Here is a 10789-nt window from a genome sequence, read left to right as displayed (position 1 = left end):
AAATTACCCCACAATATTGTACAACGACCGTAACCACCCGGGTGTAAGCTCACCTTCGGCTATAAGCCCACCCCCTATTTTTCAAAACATTCTGGGAACAAGGGTGCACTCAGGTATAAGCCCAGTACTAAATTTTGGCCAAGTTCTTAAATCAAATCAATGCTTTGTTCTCATATTTAAGAACAAATAAAAAAAATATCAGTTGATAATTAACATTCCACACTTATAATTTTAAGAAATTGACATAGATGATAGAAATTACTGGTACATTGGGCATATACAAATGGGGGATGATTGTTCTTATTTTCAAATTCAACACTAGCCCTTCCCCGGTTATAAGCCCACCCCCATTTTTGAAGTGAAATCTGCCATCTAGGGGGGTGGGCTTATACCCGAGTGGTTACAGTACTTATTTGTTTCTATGAACTTGGCTTGGGGACTTCCTGTAACTTGCCTTTGGGACTTCTGCAATCATTACTAAGGATAACTTTTATAACTCTCCTCTCCTCTCCTCAAACTCCCCCATTTTTAACTTGCCATTTACCTGTTCTCCTTGATGGTAGGAAACTGTTCCATCTCATCAGACTATGTAAGTTTAATACATGCATGGGTAATTATCCTCAGGATACCTTATTCATTCACAATAATTATTTCCTCTTTCATCTGACCGACACTAATGATTATTACCTTTAGCGTCTCTATGCTGCGATTGAAGCACCTACCTTCCGAAAACTAACCGCTGAAACTTGTCAATGTCGGCATAAACCTTCTGTCTACACACAAACTCTAATTTGCAGTATGTTGGTAAGTAAATATGTGACAAGATACTCTGCGTAACATTTGATAATATTTGTGACAAATTTGATACAAATCATCATGAAACATACTTTCATTTTACATAAATACCAAGCATACATTCAACATACGGTATCTTATTGCTTCGGGATAACATGAAGTTATTACGTCATGGAGTGACAACCAAGTTAAACCCACAAGGTCAATGCCCTATTTGTTAGTGCATTTGCCTACAAATTACATAACTACCCAATTATTTTGATTAGTTTATATGGTAAGGACAGAAGACAGTAAAAGTATAGAAAAATTCTGAAGTAAGGGATTTTGTAGTAATAATCTGCAAATCATTCCAGTATTTCAAGGATATACTCAGAAACTTTTAATTTTAGGGGAGTAAGGAACAAACCTAGGGGTGAGATTCAGTAGGATTTTGTAGTAATAATCTGCAAATCATTCTAGTATTTCAAGGATATACTCAGAAACTTTCAATTTTAGGGGGCAAGGAATCAACCCAGTGGTGAGATTCAGTGGGGTGGAGGTAAATGTGGCCAATACTTTAAATTATGTTACAGAAAATTTGGGGGGCTAAATAAAACCCCACAAGCCACTTCCAAAGAAGTACCATTAGAGGTATGGAAAAGGGTGGCATCTTTCTCATGTCCAGGTGGTATAAATTGTCTTTGGAGAAATAAGTGAAGATTACCTGAGGTACACTACCATAGAGGTCACGGGTCTCATATTCATCAGAACTATTAACCCTAACCCTCCTGAATGCTACAAAATACTACTTGATATATGCGCTGTTCGTGCATGCATCCCACGTGGTGTGATGACGCAATCGCCCTAAGTGATATATAGGCACGGTTTTGCAGGCAAGCGAAGCCCAAGGCCGTGGCAAAGTGTCGCATGAACCGAGTGCTTGGCATGCGAGGGGTCACGGGTTCGAATCCCACCCAGAGCAAACAACTTCTTTCCTTGATTTCGGAATGATTTCCAAACCTCTTTCCTAAAGCTTCTTGGATGAGAAGATGATAGAGGGCGGGTATTGAACTGAAGGCCTATAGATAATAACATCACTGCTCTTCTCCATCTGACTCATTAGCTCAGTTGGCAGAGCATCGGTCCGGCGATCCGAAGGTCCCAGGTTCAAATCCTGGATGGTCAGTGAAATTTTTTCACTGGCTGTCATTTATGTATGTGGAGACTTGTGTTAAAAACCTTTCTCAGAACTTCTTTCCTTCTTTTCTCTCTTTATTCTTTCCTTCTTTCCCTTCCCGTCGCCAAAAAGCCCTTAGGCGGTTAGGGTTAACCTATTTACAATATGAAAATTCTGCCATAGACAGACCTGCTAGGCATAATATTCACTCACTCTAATTAAAGGTTGGATGGCCTTTTCAAGGCATTGATAGGTTTATCAATTTGACTAACTCGAGAGACTTTGCTAACTCAAGAGAAATATAAACTTGTCAATGTGTCATCTCAGAAGTTTACTTTGTTGGTATCATGAGTCATGATCAGGCCCGTACGCAGGGGGGGTGCGGGGGGTGCGACCGCACCTCCCCAAATTTACAAAAGTGTACAAAAGTCCCAAAATTTAAGAATTTGCGAGCGTAGCGATCAAAAAATCAGGTTTTTTATGCTTTTTTGGTCAAAAAAGGTCCAACTTTTGGGAAGAAAGTCCACTTTTCACAAAATCGCACCCCCCTTGGGGAAAAAAGTCCACTTTTTCAAAATCAGCACCCCCCCAAAAAAAAATCCTGCGTACGGGCCTGGTCATGATCCTAGTGACCTAGTTAAATTTTACCATTTTACTTTCCCATAGATTTCTGAAAATTCTTTAGACAGATAAAAATGTTCTTCATATGATAAATTTCTTCAACATTTTGCAATAACAACAAATGTAAGTGTCAACATCAAATAGCCTCTTCCTGTCAACTTTAAATAGCCTCCACAGGCACTTACTGGCCTACTGACCTCAAAGACCTATTTTGATTGGTTACAAAGAGGGTTATATCATGTATTGAGCCAATCAGAGATATGGTAAGAATAGTCAGTACAGCTGAATTGGATTATTAGCTTAAGTTGCTAATAGATCCAAAAGCTCTATTTTGATAGGTTACTTGGATGATTATATCATACAATTAACCAATCAGGGGCTCTGTAAGAAAGGCAGCAGTGCCCATGGGGTTAAAACTGCTTATTCTAAAGTGGAATTTATATTTGACCAATGAGGTAATATGCTTTGCCCGATGCAACAAAAAGCATACTAACTCATTGGCTAAAAACCAATCACTCGTTACTCAGCGATGGAGTATAAATTCAGCTTAAGAGGTTTTAGAAAACTGCCCCAAGCATATCGCCGCTAGGATGACGATTCTTGACTAGTCTGTGTCTAGTGTCCAAATTGCTGACTTCTCAATGCTGGATGCACAGTACAAGCAAAATAAAACTTGGATACTTTCACTTTGTAACTTCCCTTTAAACAAGTGTCAGGTGACTTAAACAGTTCACCGCAACTCCGACTGGCTAAATCTATGACGTCACCTCATCTTTTGTGATACGACAAATTGCCTTGTAAAGCTTGTATTTGGGTAAAGAAATAGTAAATGATGTGAAATCGAAGATGGAAAGGGCCCATGTAACTAGATAAGTCCGCAATTTGGAATCACTGTTCCATGGCGAACACTGACATTTAAGGGAAAGTGTGAGATGGTAATTACATCAGAGAGATACTCTACAATTGGGCTGTTCCAGTTGATATACATACAGTACACCCCTATGGAGGACATGACTTTAATCTTCCACACAGGGAGTGTGGATTTCAAATGAGGTTACCTAAATAGGTGACTCCATTTGATAAAGACAACCCCTGTGTGGGAGATTAAGGTCATGTTTTCCATATGGGGTATATGGGTTTCAACTGGAATAGCATCGCTGCAAGGGAAGGAAATTTTCAAGTGAAGTGGATATTTTTTGATTGAATATGATGCACTGGACTGTTAACACTTACGGCAAAAAATTGTTTGAGATGACACTATGAGACAAAATAGTCGTCTCTCCAATGGCATTGTTCAACATCCTCTATTCAACTATCATAGCTCAAAAGGTTGACCTTCGGTTAGGTACTATGAGTTTTTGTACCCAGAATATGCAAAGAGTATAAGCATATGGGGTTAAAGAACTGCACACTGACAGATGAGCATGATTGTGATCATAGTGTGAGAATATAAAGCCAAGTTTAGAGATTGGTTTAGTTTGACATTTATGTCCATGCAGAGTACATCATTTTGCATATTTCCATTGGCAAGTCTTACTTTTTTCAAAATGTTGTCCCAACAAATGATATTTATAGTACCCTTTATTAAGAAGATATATAAGGTATGAAGTATTTCAGTATTAACTCTCTTCACGTGGGTGTCGACTGCAGACGACAAGTTTCTAAAAAAATTTAAAAATTCAAAAATTTTAGAAATGTAAATTTTCATGACCATATTTGGAATCAGCATGAAAAATGCATTAAAATGAGTACAAACAAGCCTAGTATTGATTCAGTAGTTCTTAAGATAGCTCTTGATATTTTGAGAAAATATTTCAAAACTTGAACTTTTTCCATTGAAGCGCATGGCTAGCACGCAGAGCATTAAGTTTGAACGCTTTGAGAGGATATGACCAATACAAACATATCTGTATGCGTGGGCACCTTGTCACTTAATACATCCTGTACGCAGGCATATGGTGACGTTCAAATGTGATTAAGTGAAGAAAGCATTCTTACATATCATTCATATATGAAGATCTGGAATAATTGTAAATGGGCGGAAAAATTAACTGTCAAACCATGAAATGAATTCCACAGCACACCTAGAAATTCAGTAGTTCCTTCAAATATCAATAGCACTGTATGTATGTCATAAAATTCATTTGTGTCAAAATCAGCACACGTATTTTGACTGAGGTATCAGTGTTTTTGGTCGTTTTGTAGCCAAATATTTTGTAGCCCTGAAACTATTCATATCTCTGGAACCAGAAAATATTACGCTTCCCAGAATCCCTTGCAACATGATGTATCACCTCATTATAGCAAAGGACACTCTTATTATACTTTGTTATAGCGAATCAGTACAGAAAATTGAAATGGGAGAAATGCATTGTGGGAAGTGTATGATATCTTTTCTGCTCTGGAACGGCAATTCCAATTTTTCAGCATAGTGTAGCCTGTCAAATTGGCCAGAAAATTAATTAAAATAATGAAAATTGATATCCCATGATAGACATCTCATTCAACTTTACCACATCACAGTGTAGATGGACGCATTAATTAACAGACGATTTTATTCGATTAGCTGCACATCACTCCCGTAAAACAAATAAACTATCAGTAGCAATTCTTCCACAGCAAATTCAATAAAAGCCAGACACTTTGAAACATTGCTACGCACACATTCCTCCTGTGAAGCCTTGAAATGGACGGATACTGTAAATTAAACAGTGTATTAATTTGACGTTTGACGTAATGAAGAATGCTAATTCCTTGCGCAGTGACCATAAGATTAGATTCACAATAGATTAGATTTTAATGGATCAATTAATGGCTGTTGTATTTTTTAATTAGAGTTTTATCAAGGTGTGATCAGAGTGAGGGAAGGAGAAAGGTATTAATTGTACGGCGGATTTCATTACTTTCATTGTGTCAGTTCAGACTATGAACCACCTACACATATATGCAAGGTTATAAGAGCATTAGCCTACAGACCACAGTAATCGTTTCCAAATTGCATACACAGTTGACAATTTAACCTGCAGTACAAAATTACTTGTACTTTAATTCCAACACCCACCCACCAATAGAACAGCCTAAAGGTGAAAAATGGATCTTTCAGACCAACAAATTTTCATTGAAATTATTTTTCCAAAAGTAAAATATATTTAAACATTTAACAGCATCATAAGCTGATCAGTATTATTGGTTATTGGTATTATACAGAGTCTGATGAATATAAAACCAAGATGCTACCTTACTCGTGCTATCTACTGAAGATAGACATGTATTCAAATTATGCTATCTACTGAAGATAGCAATGTATTGAACTTATGCTATCCACTGAAGATAGAAATGTATTCACCTAATGTTATCTACTGGTGCTATCTACTCAAGATAGCAATGTATTCAAATGACACTACAATAGCAATAAATTCAACTAATGCTATCTACTGACGATAGCAATGTATTCAAATGATGCTATCTATCAAAGATAGCAATATATTCAACTAATGCTATCTACTGAAGATAGCAATGTATTCAATATTGTTATCTACTGAAGATAGCAATGCATTCCAACTAATGCTACCTACCGAAGATAGCAATTTATTCAACTAATGCTATCTACTGAAAATAGTAATGTATTTAATTAAATGTTATCTGCTGAAGATAGCAATATATTCAACTAATGCTATCCATTGAAGATAGCAATGTATTCAACTAATTATATCTACTGAAGATAGCCATGCATTCAGTTGATGATATTTACTGAAGATAGCAATGTATTCAAATGATACTATTTACTGAAGATAGAAATGAAGTCAATTGATACTATTTACTGAAGATAGAAATGTATTCAACTCATGATGCTATCTGCTGATGATAGCAATGTATTCAACTAATGCCATTTACTGAAGATCAATGTTCTCGACTGATGCAGTCGACGAAGGGGGAAGATAGTCAACTGATGCTGTCTACTTAAGTTAGCAATGTATTTAATTGATGCTATCTACTGAAGTTAGTAATGTATTCACCCAATGATATCAACTGAAGATAACAATGAATTAACAATGTTTTCTACTGAAGATAGCAATGTTTTCACCTGATGCTATCTATTGCAGATAGCAATGTAAACAAGAAATTTCACATAAGCATTATACTACCCTGCCTCACTTCAGTCAGAACACTTCAGTAAATTATTAAATTTTACATACAAAAGCACAAATGACTTCATTATGCATTGACCACTCTTTGAAATACCACATTCCTTGAGGCATTCAGACCAACTTTCTCACCAGCATTGACACTTTATTTAATTATACGAATGACCATTAATTATGTGTGAATTCCTGAAATTTATTTACCATCTCCATATTTTGAACTATTATTTGAATTATAGACAACTCTTATCCAGACTGAAGATAGTATATGCCTGTTTTCACTGATGCTATCTACTGAAGATAGCATCTACCGAAGATAGCATCCACATGATGATATCATACCACTTGGATCATTAAAAAAAGGCATTCAATACAATTTTCATACAATGGCACAACTGACTTTACTTCACTGTATAATTGACCACTATACTGAACTACTAACATATACCTTGAGGCACAACTCTAAGACATAGGCATCAACTTTCTCCGCAGCATAGTAACACTTGTTTTCAAGTCATTCACCACACATTTGACCATTACATAACCCTGACTATGAGCCTGAATGCCTGAACTTTTTAACACTTTTGTCTAATAATAGAATTACATGACATTTTATACTAGATGATAGTATATAGATGGGTGCTTTCACTGATGCTAGTATCATATCTGGGTGCTTTCATGAATGCTACATATTCAGACCACTTTGCATCTTCATCACACCACATTGGATCATTAGAAAAGAAGGCATTCAATAAACCTATACAATTTTCATACAATGTCACAAAGTGGTCATTTTATAATTGACCACTCTAAGGCATCGGTATCAATCAACTTTCTCTGCAACATGACATTGGATTTTGTTTTTATTTTTATTTGTTACATAACTGAAAATTATATAAACCAGAATGCATAATACACTGAGCACTTTCATCTGATATTGATATTATATGACATTTATAGTAACCTTTAACAGATCTTATCTATACTCAATATAGTCCTTTACTGATGCTGGAAATAGCACTGACATCAGCCTTATCCTATTCATTCATACTGAAGATAACATATGGGTACTTTTACTAATACTATCTATTGAAGATATCACTTACATCTGTACATCAATCAACCTGTCACAATGCTATTCATACTGAAGATAATACCTGATGCTATCTACTGTAGATAGCACTTACGTACATGGATAACTTCCCTGATGCTATCTACTGAAGATAGCACTTGCATCCACACCATACCACACCACACCACACCACTTTGGTCATTTTAGAAAATGGCATCAAATAAACTATACAATATAATTTCATCCAATGGCACAAAATGCTTCATTTGACAATGATTGTTCAAATGTCAACAAACCTATTCATTTACCCCGAGTCATTCACACTGAAACCTTTCACAGATCCTATTCATTCACATTGAAAATAGTGTCGGGTTACTTTTACTGATGTTATATATTGATGATATCACTTACATCAATCAACCTGTCACAATCCTATTCATACTGAAGATAGTATCTGGGTGTTTACACTGATGCTATCTACTCAAGATAGCACTTAAGTACCTTTGTAATTTCGCTGATGCTATCTACTGTAGATAGCACTTGCATCCACACCACACCACTTTGGTCATTTTGGAAAATGGCATCCAATAAACTGTGCCTGTGATGATTTAGTGAGTGATACCAGAAGTCACTTAAATTGTGACAAACTGCAGTACAGCATGATCAAAAATCTTACTTTAACACAGACTGAAGGTCACACAAGTTTATCTGGACTGCCGTTCTAACTTCTTCCCACTGAATATACGGGTAGTGAATTGTTACCCTACATTTGAAATGCAGCAGAAATGACCTGATTGACAGTGAGAAGATTAAAAAACCATGAAAATAAGTGGGGTAATGTGGAGTGCTCAGCATAAACAGGCTCGTATGTACTTACATAATCCATAAGGAGAAAAACTATGGGGTACTTCTACTTCACCACTTGGTACAAATCCAGGTTCTTTGACAATGACTAATGACGGCAGGGGAGTGATGTTTCCAAAAGAATAGGTCTAATAACCTTTTCAAAACATATTCAAACTATTATTTGAACACAAATAACTGTACTGATGAGCTGAACAAAATGATGTTAACACCATGGAGTTGGTCAGATGAATCTTCACTCACTCCATGCTGTCTCCTGGGTAATTCCCAGGTATTGTCAAGTATTTCTCACTTGCATGGCAAAGACAGATCAGACACTTGCTGGTAAACTACCAACCCTTATACTCACACCATTCTATCAGTCTCTTATGTGTGTAATTCAAAGTAGACTTCACCAACAACCTTTTGTTATGTTATCAAAGTATGTAAGTGCTATCTACTGAAGATAGCACCTTGTACTTGTAATAAAAGTGCACTGTACTTTTGATCAGCATCACACACGATCTCCATAACATTTAATATCCTCTGCACCAGTTTCCAAAATAGCATTCATTAACCTAAATCATATTAATAACATTATGAACACACCAACTTCAATCCTAACAGACGCAATATTGATCAACGTTATTTAAAGAACCCAAACCTTAGGCAAAAAAAAAAAATTTTTTGTTTGTCCACGTCCGACCGACCGTGTACCCTGGTCCCGACCGTGTCTTTTTTTTTTCTTATTTTATTTTATTTTATTTTATTTTATTTTATTTTTTTTGATTTTTTTTTTTTTGGCATCGATGGGACACCGTATAAAACAGTGGTTAGTATAAATGTAAAGAAAGAAAATGCAAAGAAAATGAACAGTATAACATGCAGAACCATCTCAAGAGTTAAACCAGTAAAGTGCTGTGTGTTTTGATTTATTTACCAGTCTTCAAATTGTCAGTTTCAAGTGCAATATCTGTAAAAAAAAAAATTTTAAAAAAAATCCGACCTACCGACCCAACTGTTTCATAAGCCTCTATGGACAAACAAACAATTTTTTTTGGCCTTACTGGCATCCAACACAACCATGCCAATCATATGATATGATCAAAATCTGTCCTTGTGTAAGCTGTTTACAAATCCCATCTTCCAAAGATTTGATCAATGATGCATACACTTGTGCTATCTACTGATGATATCTACCAAGTATATCACCTCAGGAATTGGGTCAATCAAGTTAGATTAAATCCTATTTCCTCAAATTTGACCAATCCATCATGTCCATTGGAACAAATTCAATGACAGTAAGACATTTTTATTTGAAGCCACATTTAGATAATAAAATATTATGTTTGCTTATCTGCTTCATGAGTTGATCAATAAGCAACAACTTTGATAACAATAACATATTCTTTTTCATGATTTAAGTCATTTCTTCCTTTTTGAAGTATCCACTGGCCTATCTCAACATCACCTGCTAGCGTATGTATGTTGAACATGGTTTCTGAATTTGACATTCTTGCATGCAAAGAGTTTCTCGTAGCCACATTTAGATAGCAAAATATTATGTTCGCTTATCTGCTTCAAGAGTTGATCAATAAGCAAAAACTTTGATAATAATAACTTATCATTTTTCATGAAACAAGCCATTTTAATTCCTGTTTGAAGTATCCACTGGCCTATCTCAGCATCATCATGATCATCTGCTAGTGTATGTATGCTGAACATGGTTTCTGAATTTGACATTCTTGCATGCACAGAGTTCCTTGAACTCAGGGACAAAACTACCAAGTTCTCATACTTGTCTACGTTGGTGCACATTCATCACATTCATTTCACAGGTTTGTCACTACATTAGTAGACATTATACATATTCACCAACAAAATGACAAGCATGGAGAAAGTGTGGTATGGCAATGACACATCTCTGAGTATTGCTTTAAGTTTTCAATACCGCATACAGATTTACACACAATTCAATTGAACTAATTGAGTTTTTTTGAGCAACCAAGTTATCTGCCTTTCTGTACCCAATTTACCCTCAAATTAACACACTTCCTCTAGCATTATTTGATTATGATATACATGCTTTTATGTGTGTATGTTTCACCCTGCTATGCTCAAAACAGCACTTTATCATGTTTATAACCGAATTTGTGTTGC

At 35.8% G+C, this 10789-nt stretch overlaps 1 non-coding gene across 1 annotated transcript; it reads left to right on the top strand.

The window, feature by feature from the left end:
* The first annotated feature begins 1886 nt into the window (after positions 1 to 1886).
* Positions 1887 to 1960, top strand: Trnaa-ggc (transfer RNA alanine (anticodon GGC)). The gene has a single exon. It is a non-coding gene; the product is annotated as a tRNA-Ala (tRNA).
* The last annotated feature ends 8829 nt before the right edge of the window (positions 1961 to 10789 follow it).

The sequence above is a fragment of the Amphiura filiformis genome, chromosome 4, assembly GCF_039555335.1.
Source record: "Amphiura filiformis chromosome 4, Afil_fr2py, whole genome shotgun sequence".
Classification (NCBI taxonomy): domain Eukaryota; kingdom Metazoa; phylum Echinodermata; class Ophiuroidea; order Amphilepidida; family Amphiuridae; genus Amphiura; species Amphiura filiformis.
Note: the sequence above shows the minus strand (reverse complement) of the source record. Positions and strands in the feature narration are given on the sequence as shown.